We start from the raw sequence: 22268 nt of genomic DNA, 5'->3' as shown, positions 1-22268 counted from the left end.
CCCATTTTCAGACTGAAAAAGCGCAAGTTCCAGGAAGTCAGTCAGGTCAATATTCGCTTTAAACAGTAGTGTAATTGCATGGTTAGTGACATTTGAATAACTGTTAAAAAACTGTTCTGCAACAGAGAGATAGCTATGTTTTTATCCCCATTTGCCTGACACAGGAGCCAGCAGTTGTTGAAGATCTGCGTCCTGCTGTGCAGTGGGTTGTCCAAAATAAGGCACTTTTCCGTGGACACGTAACAATGCCAAAATATCTGTCTTTAAATCAAGGGGACCAGCAGAGGGTCTTAAGAGACATGTCAGAGAAAGAAGACACTGGAGCAAGGGACTTGTTCCTCTTTGTTTTTCAGTTTGCAGAGGACATGGAGCTCTTTTTGAAAGCATGTGCTGATGAGCAGGGACTATGGGTCAGTGCTATGTTTGACATGTAATGGACAAATAAAGGCACTGTCTGTGTTTGTTTGTTTGTTTAATATGTCGTCGTTGTTGTTTTTTGTTTTGTTTTTGCATAGTACAAAATTCCAATTAAACTTATTTCAAAATGTTGTGCACTTGATTCCATGTCCATACTTATAATAAAGGATTACAGTGTAACAGCATTAAATGTAAATGTAACAGCATTTTTTTATACTTGTAATTTCAAAATAAAAAGATTATTGTTGATATTAACAGTAAAGAATTGTAATCAATAATATTTTTATACATTTTAAACATTAACACTCTGGGCTCTATCCTGGCCATTTGTGGCCACTTCACTTCTTCTTTTTTTGACCACTACACTGCAGTGGACCAAAAGAATGACACAGGTTTGATCTTAAGGATCTAATAGTTGTGTGTGTTGTGCATGACATTGCCACACAAATATGTATTTGCAAGATAGAGTAGAATAAATTATAACGCATCAAATATTACACAGGCTGCAGAGAATTTCTGTTGATCCTGTTCTGTTTCCCAGTCAAACTTAGCTTTGAAGCACCTGCTAAAAACACTTTTACTCTTGTACATTTCATAACAAGACACCATAGCCAAAATATTAACAAAATATATATTATTAAAAAATTAAAAGCTGCAGCACATACAGCAACAAACACTGTTAGTAAATGTGTCCTGGAGTTTATGCAGGTGCAGAAAGTGCTGCTGCTGTAAGTAAGTCTAACAGTTTCCAGATCACTTATTTTTCTGGAAAGATGGTAGGAAGGGGCATTACTGCTTATTTCTACAATCTCCCAAATCTTGCAATACATTGCCTTTGTCCCATGAAACCACTTCACAGTACTAGGAGTCCACTAAAACCTATAAAGAGAGTGATCCTGGAAGAAATGGGGCACACACTAGTGACCTCAACAATTGCAAGACAGCCTTTTCCCCGATGCTCAGATGGGAAAAAAAGGAAGTTTCGTGAAAACATTAGGACTTTATCACCGTTTTATCTGAAAAGTTAATGGTAATATATAACCTAACAGACTATAAAGAGTAAAAAATTTAGATACAATTTCGATTTTGATGAAAAGGACTGGTGCTATTTTAAAGAGTCACGTCGGTAAAAGTAGATAAATGTTTTAAGAAATATACATTTTATAGCATTTTGTGAACATACACAAAAAGTGGCCATTTTTGGCAACAAACAAGCTGAGAGAGAGTTTTATATTTTTTGCTCTCCTTGAACAAAAATAACAGTGCATAATAATCAATGTTGATGTTAATCAATTAGATGTCCCAGACTCTACTATTAATAATACAGCAGTCCCTCGTTTATCGCAGGAGTTACGTTAAAAAAATAACCCGCGGTAGGTGAAATCCATGAAGTAGCCAACTTTATTTTTTACAATTATTATAGATGTTAAGACTGTAAAACCGCTCACTATATGCACACGAAATCGACGTCACATTTGGAGTATGCATTTGAAGTACACTTTGAATTGGGACAGCCGTTGTCGCGTGGCGGTGACGTAATCGCACTTAAAATGCGTACTTCAAGCGTGCAGACCCTTGAAACTCAGTCTGGCTTTATGGCCAACAGACACATATCCAACAACATTAGACTTGTTTTTGACCTAATTGATTATGCAGATTTGTGTAAGGATGATAGCTTTATCTTATTCGTGGATTTCTGCAAAGCATTTGATACAATTGAACATGGTTTTATTTTTCAGGCTTTGGACAAATTTGGCTTTGGTTCCTATTTTCAGAATGCAATTAAAACAATGTACAAAAATGTTAATTGCTCCATCAAACTACAAGCAGGTACATCGCCAAGGTTTAACTTGAACCGCGGTATCAGGCAAGGCTGCCCCATCTCCCCATACTTATTTCTCATCTGTTCTCAACTCCTTTTCGATTATATTAAACGCAGTCCTCTGAAAGGTATAACAATTGCGGATAAAGAATTATTCATTAGTCAACTTGCTGATGATACCACTCTCTTTTTAAAAAAAAATGCTTCACAGGTGCAGACGGCTATTAAGACAATTAATGCCTTTTCTTTAGCTTCAGGACTCCACCTAAACATTGGCAAATGTGAACTGCTTGCCCTTAGAAATTGTGCCAGTCTATCTATCGCTGGCATCCCAGTGAAAGAGTCTGTCACTTACCTTGGTATCATCATTAATAAAAATCAATCCACCAGGTGCTCCCTTAATTTCACTCCAATTTTGGATAAAACACAACGTAAGCTAAATGCTTGGCTGCAGCGGGATTTATCCATTAAAGGGAGAGTTTTACTCACGAAAGCAGAGGGTTTATCTCGTCTAACTTATGCTGCTTTGTCTCTTGACGTAAATAAAGAAAACCTGGTGGATATTGACAGACTTCTTTATAATTTCATATGGAAGAATAGAATTCATTATATTAAAAGGTCAGTTTTATCCAACTCATACCAACATGGTGGAGTAAACTTTCTGGACTTCTCCTCATTAAACAGTGTATTTAAAATAAACTGGATTAGACAATTTTTCAGGAACCCAACCTCAATTTGGAACTTTATTCCCAATTATATTTTCTCAAAAATTGGTGGTCTTAACTTCCTTTTGCTTTGTAATTACAATATCGATAAAATCCCTTTAAAACTATCCAACTTTTATAAACAAATGCTTCTTTCCTGGTCATTGATTTATAAACACAACTTTTCTCCACATAGATACTATATTTGGAACAATAGAGACATTTTATACAAACATAAGTCTGTGTTTTTAAGTAACTGGTTTGATAATGGGATTCATCGTGTTGCACAACTTATAAACCCTGTTGGAGGTTTACTCTCTTACTCAGAATTTTTGAATACATATGGTCTTCCTGTTCCACCAAAGGAATATGCCATAGTGTTTGATGCTATCCCTGCTGGGGTCTTAATGTTGTTTAGAAATCCTGTTGTTAATGATTCAACCCCTTTACCGCTGGATCCTGCTGTTACTTATGTTGGTCAGGTGTGTTTCCCCTCTGTAAAGACGAAAAACAACCGTGAAATATGAACTCTGTTTCAAAAAGACAAAACTTGTGTCCCAACGGCTGTCGCCTACTGGAACAACTTATTCCAGGACCTGGAATGGGAGAAGATTTGGACCTTACCGTCAAAATTTCTATTAAATAACAAAGTAAAGGAAATATCTTTTAAAGTTATACATCGTTTTTACCCAACCAGATCTTTTCTTGTACGTTATAAAAAGGACATTGATGTTAACTGTACATTTTGTAACTGTGTGAAGGAAGATATTTCTCATTTGTTTTGGTCATGCTTATACACAAATCTTTTCTGTCAAGAATTTTGTGTTTTTGTTGTTTCCTTTATCTTTTCTGAGTTCTCTCTTTGTTATGAAAAAATATTGTTTGGTTTCTGTAAGTACCCCATGCACAGGGCAAACGAATTTTATTTGATAAATTTATTGATATTATTAACTAAATTTCATATACATAAGTCAAAATTTTCTAATGCAAAACCATCCTTTCAGTGCTTTGTAAATGAAACCAAACAATATGTAAAAACCATACAACATTCTCAAAATGTAAAAGCTGTCAAAACCATAAACTTATGTTCCCTGTTCAATATCATGTGATTCGTTATTAGACTGTTTTGTTTTTCCATAGAAACCCCCTGACATTGTGCTTGTTATTTTTTTATATTTGTATTCTGTGTTTTGTCAATAAAGCGTATTAAAAAAAAAGAAAAAAAAAGCGTGCAGACCCATGAATTGGGACACATCCCCTGAATTGGGATACAGCTAGTGGCTGCAGCCAGGTGCTCTTGAACCGGCGAGCTAGTTCCTGAATCAGTCACATGGTACGGACTGCCCGCGAGGCCTCGAACGTCACTGCATACGTAATCAAAGCGAGCCTCGATACGCGCTTCACAAAAACTCCCCGAGATTACCCGACGCAGGTGTCACTACCCGGGGGCCGAGCAAGATGGCGGCGTGAAGAGGAGTGTTTTTTCGAGCTCTCAGCACTAGAAAGATATAAAGCATTTTTACAACACCTATTTGACGTTTTTTAACTTTCAAGACTTTTTTGAAGATCAGTGCACTAAACCTGCTAAATCTGAAACCAAATTCTATAACAACAACATGTCGAAATCTGCTCAGAAAGGCTGAGTAACTCGGGCAAACCACATGCAACTAGCATGCTAGCTAGCGACCATAGCTACATGAAAGAAATGGAGTGTCAGCAGATGGTTGAAGAAGAATTTCCACCTCTACCAGTTACGCCTTCCAAGCCTCCAGTGGCTAAAAAACCAACACTGTCTACCAGTCACTCTGATGGCGACTCCCTAAAAGCTGATGCGGTCAACACTTTGATTAATCTGATCAACACCAGAAGTGACGCCATTGAAGAAATGGTAGGAACAGTTCGTACGGATTTAAAGGACATAAGTGATAAGATTATGGTCATTGAGAAGAGGGTTGAGAAAAACGAAACGCTTACACAGAAATGTGACGAACGCATCTCTGAAGTTGAACGCTACAACCGCCGTTGGAATCTGAGACTGTATGGGGTACCGGAGTTGGAGAAAGAAGATGTACGCGCAAAGGGGATTGAGATATGCCAAACGGTTCTGCCTGCAGAAAAGGAAAAGCTTCCAGAGGTCTTAGACATCGCTCACCGAGTGGGGAAACCAAAACAAAATGACCCGAGACCCAGAGGGATCATCATCCGGTTCATCTCAAGGAGAATTCGTGATGTGGTGTGGAAAGCTGCCAAGAACAATACTTTCCTTCAAAAAAATCATCTGTGGTTCACTGAAGACCTGATGAGAGAGGACAAAGAAAACAGACTGAAGCTGTGGCCCATTATAAAGAAAGCACGTGAAGAAGGGAAATCTGCTTACTTTGTTGGAGGTCGAGGCTTTGTAAATGGTGCTGAAATTCACACATAATCTATTCGATATTCCCTGACCCTCAGTTCTTCTCAGGTTTGTTTACAAGGTGTTCTTTATATTGATGTGCCTGATATTTATAGATATTAATGTTTGGCTGGTTAAATTGCTCTTTGATGTTAGCAAAAAGCAAACTTACTGTTAAATAGGTAAAACATTTTTTTGTTACGCTATTATTAGGCGTCTAAAGTTTATTTATATATATACTCTATACTGTGAACATTTTCATATTCTAGTGCTGATCTCAGTGTTAGGTTAAAAAGTTTAACTTCGATTTACATTTAAATACATATCTTTTCTTTGTCAATTTGTGTTCTTTGTTTTTTGTTTCTATTAATGCTAGGGGTCTTCGTAACAACTTAAAACGTAAAGCCACTTTCCTTTATGCAAAGCAACTTAAATCTGACTTCGTGTTTTTACAAGAATCTCACTCTACTATCAACGATGTTAGTTTTTGGCGATCTCAATGGGGAAATTCTATATGGTTATCTCATGGAACTGAACGATCAGCAGGGGTCTCAATCCTGAAAAACAGATATAATGGGGATGTTTTACATACAGAATGTGATTCTGCAGGTCATTACATATGCCAACTCATAAAATATAATGATTTAGTCTTAATTGTAACTAACATATACGGGTTTAACACGAAGCTAGAAAATGATCATTTATTTTTGACGATTGAAAAAATAATATCTAGCTGGTTAAATAGATTTCCAAATGCAAAATTATTACTAGGTGGAGACTTTAACTGTATTATGGATGCTGAATTAGATCAATTTCCTCCAGGACATTCGAACAGAATTAATACCACGTTGAAGGCTGTTATGATACGCCTGAAACTCACAGACATTTGGAGATTCAAATATCCTCAGTCCAAAATGTTTACTTGGTGCAACAATTCTAACTCGAGACATTCAAGGATAGACTTTTGGTTAGTTTCAGAGAGCTTTGACAGCAATAGCATAGATGTAGGTGCTTGGCCTTCTCCAGCAACAGATCATAAAGCCATATATATTAAAATAAATCTAACTTCTCTATCTAATTCTTCTGTTGTTAAATTTACATACTGGAAACTCAACAGCTCATTATTACAAAAAGACGAGGTGAAAAAGGAGCTTAAAGAACTGATCTCGAACTTTTGGTCTATAGCTCAAGAAGATTTAAAGTATGGGAAAAACTGGGAATTATTAAAATTTGAAATTGGCAAATATTTAAGGAAGGTTGGCAGCCTTAATGCAAAATCCAAAAGATTAGAGGAAGAAAATATAATCTCTCAAATTACACAGTTATCTAATAAACAAATTGACACTTTAACTGAAGAGGATAAATTGAACCTTGCTAAATTACAAGATAAATTAGATCGTTTATACACAGACAAAGCAAAAGGAGCTTTTATCAGATCAAGATCTAAATGGGTTGAAGAAGGTGAGCGTAATTCCCATTATTTCTTCAGCTTAGAAAAGAAACACTCAAGCATAAATAATATTAGCAAATTAATGATAAATGGGGTTATAACAGAGGATTACAGATTAATCTCTAAACATTGTAGTCATTTCTATAAGGAACTTTATAGCTCTACATTTTCTCAGGAAGCTGCAAATCATCTCTTAGAATCACCGAATGTTAAATCTATCAGCCAAGAAGATTCTATATTATGTGATCAACCCATCTCATTAGAAGAAGTCAAAGATGCAATTGGGCTATTGAAAAATAATAAATCTCCAGGTACGGATGGTCTTACTGCTGAATTATATAAAACTTTTTCTGAAGAGTTGTCTCCCTTTCTTCTTGAGGTATTTGCAGAAAGCATAGGAAACCAACAACTTCCCACTACAATGAATCAAGGTTTATGGGCAGAAATCTGTGCCATCAGAAACTGAATTTGAATAAGTTAAATTTGAATTTGAATTGCTCAGATTGAATCTGAATTGTAACTTAAATAAATGCTTTTGAAAACTGAATTTGAATTAGTCTAATTTGAAATTGAATTTATGGTTTGAAAATGATCATCACTAAATTGAAATAGAATTTTATATATTGAAAATGAATTCATTTGCTTTGAAACCGCATTTTATCCTTTAAAAATTCAGCTCTCGAATAATTTCAGTTTCACTCTCACCATTCAATTTCAGTTCCAAAATTCAGTTTTTTGGGACTTACATCCGGTTCCGGTTCAAGCGCAGATTAATAGAACTACATTTTGCCAGCAGACTGAAAGTGTTACTGACGGGAATCTACAGCGTCTTGAGCTGAATTAAGACTTCAGAAGTCATTCGTCATGTTGAATGACCAGCGGATAAACTCTCAGGTTGGTAATAAATGTATTACATGTATAAGAACAAGCGTCATGTTAACAATTGATAGCCGTACAGTAACTTTTATGCTTATTGTGGCTGTTAGCTAAAAACGCTAATTTAGCCTAGTTTGCCCTGGATTCAGCTTTGACAAACAAATATGATCGACTGTTTCTAGTAGAAATCCAAAGTTGTCATCTTGTACCCTCTCAGAGCCCTGTATGCTTGCAGAGACCCCTACAGTAGGGAAACATGCAAAACGGTGTCCAAACCTTTGTATTTTAGCTTTATTTATGTCTTACACAGCATCCCAACTCTTTAGCTAACTTAATAACTTTAGCTAAAGTGAATAGTTAGTCTAATTCATTAGTGCAGCATTACTGGATCACCTGTTTAAAGTGATATGATATGATATACAACTATCACTGAAACAGCAAACTTCGTAAATAAACAAACAACACTTCTCATTCTCTAAACGTTTGGCCACAGCTGTAGATTACACTATCAGTGCTTTTTCACTCTTGACAATAATTACATTTCTAAATTCTCTTTGTGCATTTACAGGTAAACAATATCTAATATTTTATCTAAATGACTGCTTTGTCTTTGAAAAGGTGAAGAGCCTGAGGCCGGTGACAGTCCAATTCTACTCCAAGTACATCCTTACGGTGGCTCACAGGACAAGGCTACATTCCTGTCCTGCCAGAAGAGAAGAGAAACTTCAGAGTCTTCATGAAGTTCAACCACACCTGTCATATTCCGTATGACAGGGGTCTCAAACTCCAGTCCTCGAGGGCCGGTGTCATGCAACTTTTCCATGTGTCCCTGGTGCAACACACCTGAATACAATTAGTAGGTCATTAGCAAGAGTAGAGAACTTGACTGCATGCTGAGGTGGCAACCCCTAACCCTACCTACTCAAGTAAATTTAAGTAAATATATGTATTTGGAAACATATACTTCTAAAATACTTTTATTGCACCATGTTCATTCACTCATGAGCTGCTGTAACGTGAATCAAATGGCTGAATTGCCAACTCAGCATGCAGTCAAGTTCTATACTCTTGCTAATGACCTACTAGGTGTGTTGCAACAGGGACACATGGAAAAGTTGCAGGACAGCGGCCCTCGAGCAGGCACGTGCAGAGGGGGAGGCGGAAGGGGCTTGAGCACCCGCCCCTTTCCTAATGGGTGCCCAAAGTGCCCTTTTGTTGAGGCAATTTTAAAAAAAAAATTTAATTATATATTTTTTTAAATTTTAATTCTTTTTTCTAAAATGTGTGTGTGGGTGCGGAGTCCTGTCTGTGCCCCTCAACAATATTTAACTATTAATAACAGTTTTGCTAAATAAAAGGATCGGGCTTGCATCAGTCACATGATCACCATTAACCAATGATCGCCCTTGACGGCAGAACGCGCTGGTTACGAGCCGGGAACGAGCTCACAAAGAGCACGCGCATTTTTTGCGGTCCGGAGCTGTAGGAGAAACACAAATTAACTCAGAGACACAGACTGATGCGACAAAACCAGTAAGTAGGTGTACAGCAGGCATGTCCAAAGTCCGGCCCGCGGGCCAATTGCGGCCCGCGGTCCAGTTTTAATTGGCCCGCAAGTAATTTTATAAATAGAATAGAAAACGGCCCGCGCTTCAACTTTTGCTTGAGTTTATTGCACTTCTTAGTTTTAACACCAGGGGGAGCTGCTGTTGATCAAGGCAGTTGCTCCACCAAAAAGGACAATCACAGAAGAAATTTACCCCAAGTTACTAAACATGGCAGAACCAAAGAAGCTAAAGGTCGAAAGTGAGTGCAGAAAATTTCAGACAAGGTGGGAGAGTGAATATTTCTTCAAAGAATTAAAGGGGATGTGTGTCTGTTTGATCTGCACTGAAACTGTGGCAGTTATGAAAGAGTATAATGTACGACGTCATTATGAAACCAAACATCAGGCCTATGCATCCTACACTGGTGCTGAGCGAGAGCAGAAATTAAAGCAAAGGGTAGCTCTCCTGCGGGGTCAGCAACAGTATTTTTTTCGTTCTCAAATTGTCCAGGAAAAGGCTCCAATAGCAGCTATGAGGTCGCCCAACTCATCGCAGGACATGGCAAGCCTTTTTCAGATGGAGACCTCATAAAACACGGCCTCGTTAAAGTCACGAAATAATGTGCCCGGAAAAAGTGCAGGACTTCAACAACGTCAGCATGTCCAGAAATCCAGTTGTGCGACGCACTGAAGACTCGTCAGCCAACATTAAACTGCAGCTGTTTGATAAAGCTGTGCTCTTGATTTTTACTCCATTGCATGCGATGAGAGCGCCGATGCCACAGACACCGCACAGCTGCTAATTTTTTGCGGGGAGTGGACGAGAGCACGAGCACTTTAGGTGAGTAAAAAATGTATTCCACAGTACCCGTGTGTTAATGTGCAGGTACACGTGCTTCAAATATCAATAATGCGCATCAATTCTGTCACTACCCTGCTTTTGCGCACCACTTTCTTATATGCGTTTTTCTTGTTAACACACAGAGTACACACCGCTGTGCACAGCGCACGCACACGCGAAGTCAGCTGATCTCATCTGGTGCAGATCTGCTCCTTGATCAAGTGACATTTGTCCGGATTTTTGGCACGAGTGGCGTACGATCAGCACCGCAGCTGGATGGCCCGATTTACATACCCTACATACTAAAATTATATGGACTCATGTTATTAAGTCTAGTTCAGTCTGTTAATGTTGATAATCGTTTCAAACGAACGTTAATAGATGTGTTGCTAAGCCTAATAACGTAAATAACAAACTTGAAATGTACCCGTCCCATTTCCCCTTTATTGTTTTTCTCTGTGCTGTAAATCTTCTGTCCAAGAAGAAATCTGCTGCTGTTCTGGGAATGAGCTACCAGAGCTTTTTCTGAATAAATCAATAAAGATCCATTTATGGAAAGCTGTGATGAAGGCAGTTTTTTCTTTAATTATATTCAACAATATAACACATTTGTTATATTAAAGTGATTTTTAATACAGTAAAGTTAAGGTTATATACCTAATTTCTAGTAAGTGGCCCAGCCCCGCCTATATTTTTATGTATGTGGCCCTCAGCGAAAAAAGTTTGGACACCCCTGGTGTACAGCGTACACTGTAGTGTAGTAGTATTAGTATTAGCTTATTATGTACACGTTGGTAAGCTGTCTTGTGGCAACTGACGAACTGAAACAAATGAGTGTGCTGTGTGTGTAACTGCGCGACAAACATTACCTGTCCTTTTATTAACTGCACAAGTAGTGCTGGTCATAGCTGCTGGCTAACTGGGTAAGGCTGTCATGGGTCTGTAGCTCTGTCACCGTTTTAGGGAACATATTTAGTTTTAGTTTTAAGTAAGTTACAGGGCTTTTCCTGCCTTTCTGGGGGGGATTTTATTTCACTTAAAACGATCTAATATGCATGTCAACATAATTATGGATTATTATAATTACAATATTGTAAAAACACGCTGGATTTTAAAGAACATACATTAAGAAACATATTAGATTTATATTTTAAATAACACAAAATGCTGATTTTTCAGCAGCAAAATTATTGTATCTCTAAAGTTTAAAAATGTAATAAGCTTTCTGCCTGCACAGAGTGGATAGTGAAACAAATGGAATCATCATAAATACATTATTTCATATTTATTACTTTTTTCTTTATTATTGCTTTATTATTGTAGCTCTAGTAATAAATAATAAGGGAAGGATTCTGGATCAGCACCATGATGGAAACTTGTGCCCACAGTATATACAGTATTCAAAAGAAGGTCTAAAATGTCCCTGTGTGTGCATGCATGTGTGTGTTTTATGTATATGGATTTTTTTAAATTATTACTCATGATATAACATTGTCCAGACATGGCTGGTAAGGACATGAGGAGGAAACAGTAGGAGCTGTGTGAGGCTACTAAAGGCAGTGGATCCCTCAGCAGCTGGATTACAAAGAGCACAGGTAACATTAACACATGTACCAGTTGTTGGAGAGGTATTCCAGTATAAAAATAATAATAAGCACAACTGAAATGTTTTGCTTCTATAACATTTTTCTGTCATCATTTTATTATAGATTAAGTGTAAGAGTTGTTAAGTGTGGATAACTAGATTATAGTTTATTGCAATAGCAAGTTGTTCTCAGATGGACAGCAAGTGGAGAGTGATAGATGAGATGAGGGGATGTAAGGATGAAGAGAAGTAAAGAGTGAATCACAGGCAGAGCCTTGTTTATTTCTCAGTTTTTTGTTGCCTTATGGTTCCAAGCGCTGTCACCAATCTTTGCATTTTGTTATTATCTCATGACACTTGTTTAATCAGCTACCATCTCTCCTGTGGACTTCTTAATGTCTACAGCCTAAGATCAGCACAGCCCTGCCCTCCAGCACTATCAGCAGCAGGAGCAGCAGAAACCCCTCAACAGCAACATTGCACCCATCAGGTAAAACATAGGCTACGTTTGCTTTGCCTCACAACAGTGATATAGTATGATGCGATCCCATATTACATACAATTTGATCCAAGGTATTTTGAGGTGAAAACTGAAGTATCTTAAGATTAACTTGGTTTCACTGCCGTTCTTTTGTTTGTTTGTTTGTTTTTGTTGTTGGACTCATAAAACGATCAGAGTTAAACTGATACAGTTTATTTGTTATAAGTTTTTTGGTCTTGAGTTTGGCTGCAATATTTTTGCTGTAAATATTATGAGCAAGCTGAATAAGCTTCTTTTTATTTATTTTTTTTATTCTTTTTTGAATAATTAGTTATTTAAATGGAGCGAGTAAATTTTTAATAAGCTCCCTTTCAGTGCCAATATGTGAAGCGTTTACTTATTTTATTTTATTTTTACCACATTGGTTTTATTGTTTTAGGCTATTGTATTTTTATTATTATTCAAGTTCACAATTTCCTTACTCAGGGGTTGCAGTTCTCATCTTATATAGGACTCTCTTAAGTGACCAGGTTCCCAATTCAGCTTTTCTTCATTTACTTGGTCTAAACCTTTTCTTACTTGTCACTTTTAATTTTTGTTACTATCCTTATGTCTTCGTCTATTATTTCTTTAAATGCAAGAGGTTTAAGAAACAATGTTAAACGTAAGGCTATTTTTTTGTTTTGCAAGCAGTTCAACTCAGATTTCTGTTTTATACAAGAGTCTCATTCAACAGAACAAGAAAAAACATTTTGGAGATCGCAATGGGGAGATGATCTGTGGATGTCCCATGGTACAGAGCGTGCTGCTGGTGTTTGCATACTTAAAGGAAGATTTAATGGTAAAATCTTGAATTCTGACATAGATAAAGATGGTCATTACATTTTTCTAATAGTTGAGGCTACTCAGTCTATCTATATTTTAGTCAATGTGTATGGTTTTAACTGTCAGAGGGAGAATAAACTATATTTTGATAGGTTGGAGGAGCGCCTACTGCGCTGGTTATCTAAATATCCCAATTCTTTTATTGTTTTCGGTGGAGACTTTAATACAGTATTTAACAGCTATGTGGACCGATGGCCTTCTAGAAGTTCAGACTCTAACTCATTCATAAGACTGTTTGCACAAAGATTTAATTTAGTCGATTCTTGGAGGGATTCTCATTCATCTCAGATAGCTTACACATGGTGTGATAAGACTCAAACCAGGCACTCACGTATCGATTATTGGCTTATTTCAAAAGATCTAGAAAAAGTTAAAACGGATATTTATCCTACACCACTCTCAGACCACAAAATGGTTAGCTTATCAATCCCGTTGTCATCCTCCCTAATCACTAAAACCTCTTACTGGAAGCTAAATAGTACCATTCTTGAGCATAAAGAAGTGATTTGTGAAGTTCAGAGATTCATTAAACTTTATTGGAATAAAGCTCTCACAGATAATACATTTTGTAGCAATTGGGAACTTTTGAAATATGAAATTGGAAAATTCTTTAGAAAATATAGCAGTGATTTGGCAAAGAAAAGAAGATCTGATGAGACCCAAGTGATACAAAAGATCACATGTCTTACTTCCAAACCAATAGACACTCTCAGTGAATCTGATAAGATAGAACTGGTTGACCTGCAGCATAGGTTAGATGAGATTTACAAATGCAAAGCTGACGGAGCATTTATTCGGTCTCGCAGAAAATGGCTCGAAGAAGGAGAGCAGAATTCAGCCTATTTTTTCAGACTTGAAAAGCATCAATCTAACACCAACTCTATCCTACAACTAAATATTAATGGGACAATTTCTAATGATAAGGATACCATAGCAAAATATTGTTCAAACTTTTATTGCAAACTTTATTCTTCTTGTTATTGCCCTGAAGCTTGTCTGACTTTTTTTAATTCTTTAGACAAAATTACTCAGCTGAATGAGGAGGAAAGTCAGCTTTGCGACAGATCAATTTCTTTGATCGAGGTTGCAGATGCTATAAAACATCTAAAGATTAACAAATCACCTGGAACTGACGGCCTTACTGCCGAGTTTTACAAACAGTTCGCTGACAGTTTAGCCCCGTTTCTTTTAGAAGTTTTTAAGGAAAGTATGGATAGAGGTGCACTCCCTCCCACTTTATGTCAAGGTTTGATTACCCTCATTCCAAAACCAGGAAAGGATCCTTTGCTCTTAGACAATTGGCGACCAATCTCTTTACTGAATAATGATTAAAAGATATTGGCACAAATTCTGGCTAATAGAATGAAACCTGTATTAGATAAAGTTATTGATGAGAGTCAGTCTGGTTTCATGCAGAATCGTCATATCTCAAACAACATAAGATTAGTTTTAGACATAATAGATTACCCAGAACTTGTACAGCATGATAGTCTTATTCTTTTTTTAGACTTCTACAAGGCGTTCGACTCCTTAGAGCATGAGTTTATTTTTACTGTTTTAAATAAATTTGGGTTTGGTCAATCCTTCTGTAATGCCGTTCGGACACTGTATTCCAATAGTAACAGCTCCATAAAGCTTGCCACTGGTACTTCCCCAAGATTCTCTCTAAAGCGTGGAGTGAGGCAGGGTTGCCCCCTATCCGTATATTTATTCCTTCTTTCTGTGCAACTCCTTAATTCACACATTAAACTCAGTTCTTTAAAAGGCCTGGTCATTGCTAACAGAGAAGTACTCATAAGTCAGCTGGCAGATGATACAGCTCTCTTCCTCAGGGACGCCTCACAAGTTTCAGTGGCCATTAACAATATACAGCCATTCTCTAAAGCTTCTGGGCTTTCACTCAACCTGCATAAATGTGAACTTCTACCAGTTAAAAGTTGTTTAGCAACTTCAATTCATGGAATACCTGTAAGAAACTCTGTAAGATACCTTGGAATTCAAATTATAAAAGATGAGCAATCCAGATGTTCCACGAACTTCGCGCCTATTATAGATAAATCCCAAAAAATTTTTAATCATTGGCTTCAGCGAGACCTGTCGTTGAAGGGTAGAGTTCTGCTATCGAAGGCTGAAGGCATCTCCCGTCTAACCTATGCTGCCCAGTCACTACATGTTGATAATGCAACCTGTAAGTCAATTAACAAATTATTATACAATTTTTTATGGAAAAATAAAACTCACTACTTGCGCAAATCAGTAGCTTTAAATTCATATGATAAAGGAGGTATAAATTTTATTGATTTCGGTGCTCTTAACAGCACCTTTAAAATAAACTGGATTAAAAAGTATTTAAAAAATCCCAGCTCTATCTGGAACTTTATCTCACATCATGTCTTCTCTAATTTAGGCGGCCTTAACTTCTTGCTGCTCTGCAATTATAGTATTCCAAAAATACCACTGAAACTTTCTCACTTTCATCAACAAATACTTTTGGCATGGGCACTGATTTACAAACACAATTTCTCTCCACAAAACTGTTTTATTTGGAAAAACTGCAATATTATTTATAAAAATAAAATGCTTTTTTTAAATAACTGGTTTAATAATGGAATAATCTTGGTTAGTCAGTTATATAGAGAAGATGGACTCCTATATAATTACTCTGAATTCCTCAGGAGATACAATGTACCGATAACGCCTAAAGAATTCTCAATAGTGTTCGATGCCATTCCATCTGGTCTGTCCATGTTACTCAGAAGCTCCCACAGTGCTCCACTACAGGTCACTCCCCCGGATGTGTTACATTCTTCCCTTGGCAATGTTTGCTTTTCCTCTCATAAGTCTATAAATACCAGAATAAGATCTCTCTTTCAGGATGCAATGGTCTCGGTTCCATCAGTCATATTTTATTGGGCCAATTTTGTAACAGATATTGAATGGAAAAAAGTTTGGACTTTACCACAAAAGTTTTTCTTAACGAACAAAATTAAAGAGATTTCGTTTAAGTTGATTCATAAGTTTTACCCCACCAAACAATATTTATCCAAATTTGTGGCTGAAATAAATGTAAATTGTACCTTCTGTCAAGAGCAACCTGAAACAGTTTCTCATTTGTTTTGGTCATGTAAATTTACATGTAAATTCTGGAAGGACTTCCACAAGTTTATTGCTGACTCTGTTCTCCCTAATTTTCAACTATACTATAAGGATGTTATCTTTGGCTATTATAATTTTAAAGACAAGCACAATGATGCTTTCTTCTTTATAAATTTGGTTTTATTTTTGGCAAAATTTCACATACACAAAAGCAAAGTCCTCGGCAGAAAGCCTGAACTTCTTGTATTAAAAATGGAGCTTGCACAGTATATGAGGACAATCTCCTCATCAAAAAACACTAAGGCTCTCAAGACTGTCAACATTTGTAACCGTTTGAAACTGCTAACTTGATTTTGGCTCTTGCAAACTTTTGTTTATTTGTGTTTCTCTTAATTTATTTTATTTTATTTTTTGTACCCACTTTTGTTTCACTGTTCCTGTCACTTTCTTTGTTCCTCATTGTAATACCACATTGTTATACTTTATGTGGTTCCTGTTTTACTTGACTGTATGTGTAAAATTTGATAAATAAAGTTTGGGGGAAAAAAATCACTATTCCAATCAATCCTCTCCACACAGACAAGCACAAAAACACTCGACTATCACTAAATCAAATTAAACATGCATTTGTAATAACGCTGCTTCAGTTTACAATACGGTTCATACGTTTGGTCAGCAGGTGGCGATATCCTCGTAGACTGGGGAGTAAACTGCCATTAAACGAACAGAAGAAGAAGAAAACCCTGCACATGCGCAGTACGGATCGGGTAGAATGGATTTGTACGGTCCAACTTTGCACATGCGCAGTAAGAATCGGGGAGTCCTGATCCGTAACTATCTTTTTATTTTTTTGTTTTTCTCTACATTATATTAAACGTTTCATTATCGGAAACATTTTAAGAGACACTTATTATTCTTAACATCTTAACAGATACTCTGACCCGTAACTATCGTAAAACGCTTCGACCGGAAGTAGATACCTTTCGCGCATGCGGAGTACCGATCGGGTTTCCGGTACGGATCGGGTAGTGACAGCAGGAGCTTCGAATCTTCGACACACAGGACACATCACTAGTTATCAGGCCTTATTCCAGTTTTTAAAAGACAATAAACATTTGGGGAGGGCTTGAGGGTCGACAGTCCATACCAGTTGGTGGCGGTAACTCACCATTTTATTGTTTGCAAACCGCCAATAAAACTTAAGAAGAAGCAGGGGGAGGAAACGAAGAAGAAGGGGCGTGCGTACTGTGCTCTTTGCTGTCTTTCCGCCGTTTTAAAAATGGACACTTTTTGAAGAACCCGTATCAAAGTATTGTGGAGAAGCGTCGTGTTAAATCTAATCGATGAACGGCTTTTTGTCAGGTATGTATTGCAGCTGTGAAGACGAACGTACGTTCTCCTGTTAGGTTACAGCTGGTAGGAAGGTGCGTTCAGTGTGTCTTTGTAATTTTAAGTTTCCATGTCAAACGAGATGCGCAATTGTTTGCTGAGTTTGGTAACAAAGTTTTTTGTAAACCACGTGATGATTTAAGTCATTTAATCTTTACAGAATATGTGAGCGAAGCTAAAAGAGCAATATTTTTATGTTTAGTAAACTGGCGTCTCTAAATGTAACTGCTTTTATTTTATTAGTTCTGACGAGGACACCTGAGTGATGTTGTTGGTGAGCTTGGATTAAATCATCTCTAAACAAAGAACTTGTCCTCGTGGTGACTGACTTGGGGAGTGGAGGTCAGTATGTTTTATCATTTGAGTTAAACTCTCTGTTTCCCTTCATATGAAGGTGATGTCTGTGGAGTGATCTATGTGGAGATTGTGGGAAATATACATGTAGCAGTATTTCAGTAAGTGTCAGTCAGTCAAGAAGCAAAATAATATTTAAACTAAAAGGCATTAAAAGAAGTATTTTGCTTGTAACTGCATACGTGTCTGCACAGGGGCGGTTAGAACAGGATGTACTCAGGATGTGGCGTACACGATCACGGGCCTCATAACGAACAACAGGAGACAGCTGGGGGTGAAAGGGTCTCGAAACTGCATTCTTTTACTGTTGTAAAAAGGAGATGCAGCTAACTGTCGCTGATGCATGACATGCAACTTGCTCACACATCTTGGGCGTGTACAACCCTTTAAATGAAGAAGTTCTCATCCTTTCTCTTTGAGATCTACCGGACTACACTGAGGGTGGTATCGTGTACGTCTCCCACATATGTGTTTAATACATAATTGTTGTTGACTGGACCTGATCTGAGTATTGGTTGTTTGTTCTCAGCCCAACATAAAACAATCGGGACAAGAGGCTCAGCATGACCTCATTAAAATGCTCTGTTTTCCTTTTCCACTTTTCTTCTTTCATTTTCTTTCTGACGTCTTTTAATGTGTAAGCTGTTAACTCTTGTGATGGAGATTTCTTTATTTTATGTGTTGATCATATGTTTTGACAATATCACTTTAGTAATATCTATAGTACATTTTGTGTGACTTTGTTCTACATATAGGAAAACATCAAAAATGTATTTCACAGGTTATTCCACACACACAGATGGGTATTGTGAGTGAGTTGGACTGACACTCCCAGGCACCATGAGACATTAGGCAGATAGTGAGACTCCTTCTCCTTATCTCCAGGGAGGAGGTGTTGAGATGAAAATATTTGAAGTGCCTCAATTCTATGCTTTATATTAACTAAAATGTCATATAACCATATAGTGTAGTATTAAGTGGACATGGCCCTGAAAAATGAAGGCATTAGACTACGTGTCCTTGGGGGATAGAATGCTGTAGACTCTCGCCCACGCTTGCCTGGGAAAAAGTGGATAACAGGGGACCATCTTCTAGTGGAGATGCATTATAACTCACCTGTGAATTATAATAAAAGGTGTTGATTGCAGCTGACAGTGTCTGCAGACTTTGATAACTGTGTGACACCCTCGTGGTTAATCAGAGGGAAATCTGAGTCGGTTGTACAGCTCTCACACATACAACCTGAACTGCACATTGTACGTGTGATGTTCTTCAAATTTGAACAAAGTAAAAACTAAAAAACTTTGAAGTCACACAAGCCAATATTTTATTCACAAGTTGAACTTTTACTACTTTTATCCCCAAAATGAGCTCACTTCAAATATTTACCACAGCATAGCGTCCCCAGGCACCTGAGACGTTTGGCAGATGGTGAAACTGTTTATCTTTGTGAGGTAAGAGGGGGCACTTGGGGATGAGCTGAAGGTATAGACTTGATGTCACTGTTTGGGTTCTTTGTCATTACAGGAGAAAGAAGTGAAAGCAGGCTGAAACCTCAGCACATGGATGATATCAACCAAAAACATCCAGCACCAGCAAGTAAAGATGAGCCAGCGGCGATCCCTGTGGAAAAGACTTTTTCCGCTATGAAGCAGCCCAGAAGACGCAAGCGCGCCAACAGTGAGGACAGAAGCTTGAGCTGTGATCAGTGTGGGAAGACCTTTACTCAGACTGGTAAATTAAAATCACATCAGCTGATCCACGCCGGTGTGAAACCATTCAGCTGTGATCAATGTGGAAAGACCTTTACTCAGAGATGGAACTTAAATCAACATCAAGTCGTCCACACGAAATTTAAAGCTTTCAACTGTGATCTGTGTGGGATGTCTTTCACTCAGAAAGCTCACTTAAAATCACATCAGCTGTTCCACACCGGTGTGAAACCATTCAGCTGTGATCAATGTGGAAAGACCTTTACTCAGAGATGCAGCTTAAAAAAACATCAGCTAATCCACAGCGGTGTGAAACCATTCAGCTGTGATCTGTGTGGGATGTCTTTTACTCAGAAAGCTCACTTAAAATCACATCAGCTGATCCACACCGGTGTGAAACCATTCAGCTGTGATCAATGTGGAAAGACCTTTACTCAGAGATGGAACTTAAATCAACATCAAGTCGTCCACACGAAATTTAAAGCTTTCAACTGTGATCTGTGTGGGATGTCTTTTACTCAGAATGGTAACTTGAAATCACATCAGCTGATCCACACCGGTGTGAAACCATTCAGTTGTGATCAGTGTGGAAAGACCTTTACTCGTAGATCAAGCTTAAAAGCACATCAGGTCGTCCACACTGAATTTAAAGCTTTCAACTGTGATCTGTGTGGGATGTCTTTTACTCAGAAAGCTCACTTAAAATCACATCAGCTGTTCCACACCGGTGTGAAACCATTCAGCTGTGATCAGTGTGAAAAGACCTTTACTCTGAAAGATCATTTAAAGGTACATCAGCTGATCCACAGCGGTGTGAAACCATTCACCTGTGGTGAGTGCAGAAAGTCTTTTATTCAGAGTTACCGCTTAAAAGCACATCAGCTCATCCACAGTGAAGTTAAACCATTCAGCTCTTATCAGTGTGGAAATTCTTTTACTGCGATTGATAGGTTAAAAATGCATCAGCTCATCCACTCTGGAGTTAAATCATTTGTATGTGGTCAGTGTGGAAAGTCTTTCATCCATAACAAAAATCTATTGACGCATCAAAAGACCCACAAAGTGTCCTCCTGTGAGAAAAGGGGCAGACCAATGGGACATTACCCTGACAGGGTTCATTTGAACACAGTGGGAGAAACAGGGGATCTGAACAAAAGTTCTTCTGGATGCTGCGTCAAATTTAAAAAGCTTGAGATCAGGCTTCACAGAATTCAGCTTTAATTTCCTGAGAAAGTCAGAGCTTCACTATGTCTTTGTAGATCTAGTGAAAACATGAAAGGGTGCAAAAAGAGGCACTGTGGTACTGCATGATGAAGTCAGAAGTGACAGAGAAGTATGTGAGCGTGGTTCAGGACATGTGTGTGTGGTAGCAGTGACTACCACACATACTTGGGTTGAAGGTGGGGGGAGGATTACATCAATTCTGAGCCCCTTCTTCCTTTTTCAAAGCGAGGGCAATACTCAGGAAAGGATGATGACAATAGAGCTGCAAGACAGGATGGAAAGAAAAAGCGTTTAAGAGAAGATCATGAATGTTGTGAAGCGATTGAGCCACAATTACAAAATCTTAGCTTATGGAGTTAGTTATCCCAATACAAGTTAAGCAAGTTAAACTTCACTGGCTGTGTCCACAAACAGCATACAGAGCAAACATTACTCCATCATCTGATCACAAGAAAAGCAAAATGTCAGAAGAGTTCACCTTCTGGGTCAAACTGTCAGACCTGTTACTGTTTATTTGGCTGTTCATCGTGAGGTAATTATCAGTGTCAGTGCTGTGCCACTTCTATTGTAACTCACATGAAATGTGTTTTAAATGGGCTCTGTTGTCTTACAATGTTGTGTGAGTCTATTTTGCTACATAAAGACTGAACCCCTCCTGCAATGTTTAATGTTACAGCAAAAAAAAAAGGTAAATTCATAAATTTGTCATTTTTTAAACAGGCATGTGTTGCAGTAAAAATATTTTTATTGTAAGTCATAAACTTTACTCATTTTATCCAGGCAGTATGTAAAAGATTAACTGAATCCTATGGAAAATAAAATGTAGAAAGATGTGATGTATCTTTCCATGTTTTTCTGAATAATTACACACTGCTTCAAATTAATTGCAGTATAATTATTTATTTATTTCTTCCCCTGTAAGAAACTGACTTGCTGTCCCTTTGTTCTCGTGTACCTAAGTAATTGTGGGTAATATCTTGATGCATGCTCAATCATCCAGGTAAGGAAATCCCAGAAGTTGATTCTGTTCATCTGGACGTAGCGTTTTCAGTGGGACAAACGTTTCGTCACTCATCCAAGAGACTTCTTCAGTCTCAGCTGACTGCAGGTTTCTCCAATCTTATAATCCATGTGACAAAGTTCCTCACCAGACTTCTGTACTCCTCTTCCTGGTCATCCCAGATACACCTCATGATGGCTGTGTCATCTGCAAACTACTGAATGTGGCATAATTTAGAGTTGTAGAAGAAGTCAGAGGTGTAGAAGGTGAAGAGAAGAGGGGACAGCACAGTTCCCTGTGGTGCTCCTGTGCTGCTGACCACAGACGTGATGTCCTTCAGCCTGACGTACTGTGGTCTGTCAGTGTGGTAGTCGGAGATCCAAGCCACCAGGCAAGGGTCCACCTCCATCCTGTTCAGTTTTACCTGAAGCATACAGGGCCGGATGGTATTAAATGCACTGGAAAAGTCAAGAAACAGGATCCTGACCGTGCCT

General features: G+C 37.9%; 1 long non-coding RNA gene across 1 annotated transcript; it reads left to right on the top strand.

Moving 5' to 3' along the window:
• The first annotated feature begins 17116 nt into the window (after positions 1–17116).
• On the top strand, positions 17117–21553 carry LOC134634967 (uncharacterized). The gene is made up of 3 exons (XR_010573846.1): positions 17117–17457; positions 17728–17826; positions 19366–21553. It is a non-coding gene; the product is annotated as an uncharacterized LOC134634967 (long non-coding RNA).
• The last annotated feature ends 715 nt before the right edge of the window (positions 21554–22268 follow it).

The sequence above is a fragment of the Pelmatolapia mariae genome, linkage group LG9 (assembly GCF_036321145.2).
Source record: "Pelmatolapia mariae isolate MD_Pm_ZW linkage group LG9, Pm_UMD_F_2, whole genome shotgun sequence".
Taxonomy (NCBI): domain Eukaryota; kingdom Metazoa; phylum Chordata; class Actinopteri; order Cichliformes; family Cichlidae; genus Pelmatolapia; species Pelmatolapia mariae.
The sequence above is the reverse complement of the archived record's forward strand: the minus strand, read 5'-3'. Positions and strand labels throughout refer to the sequence as shown.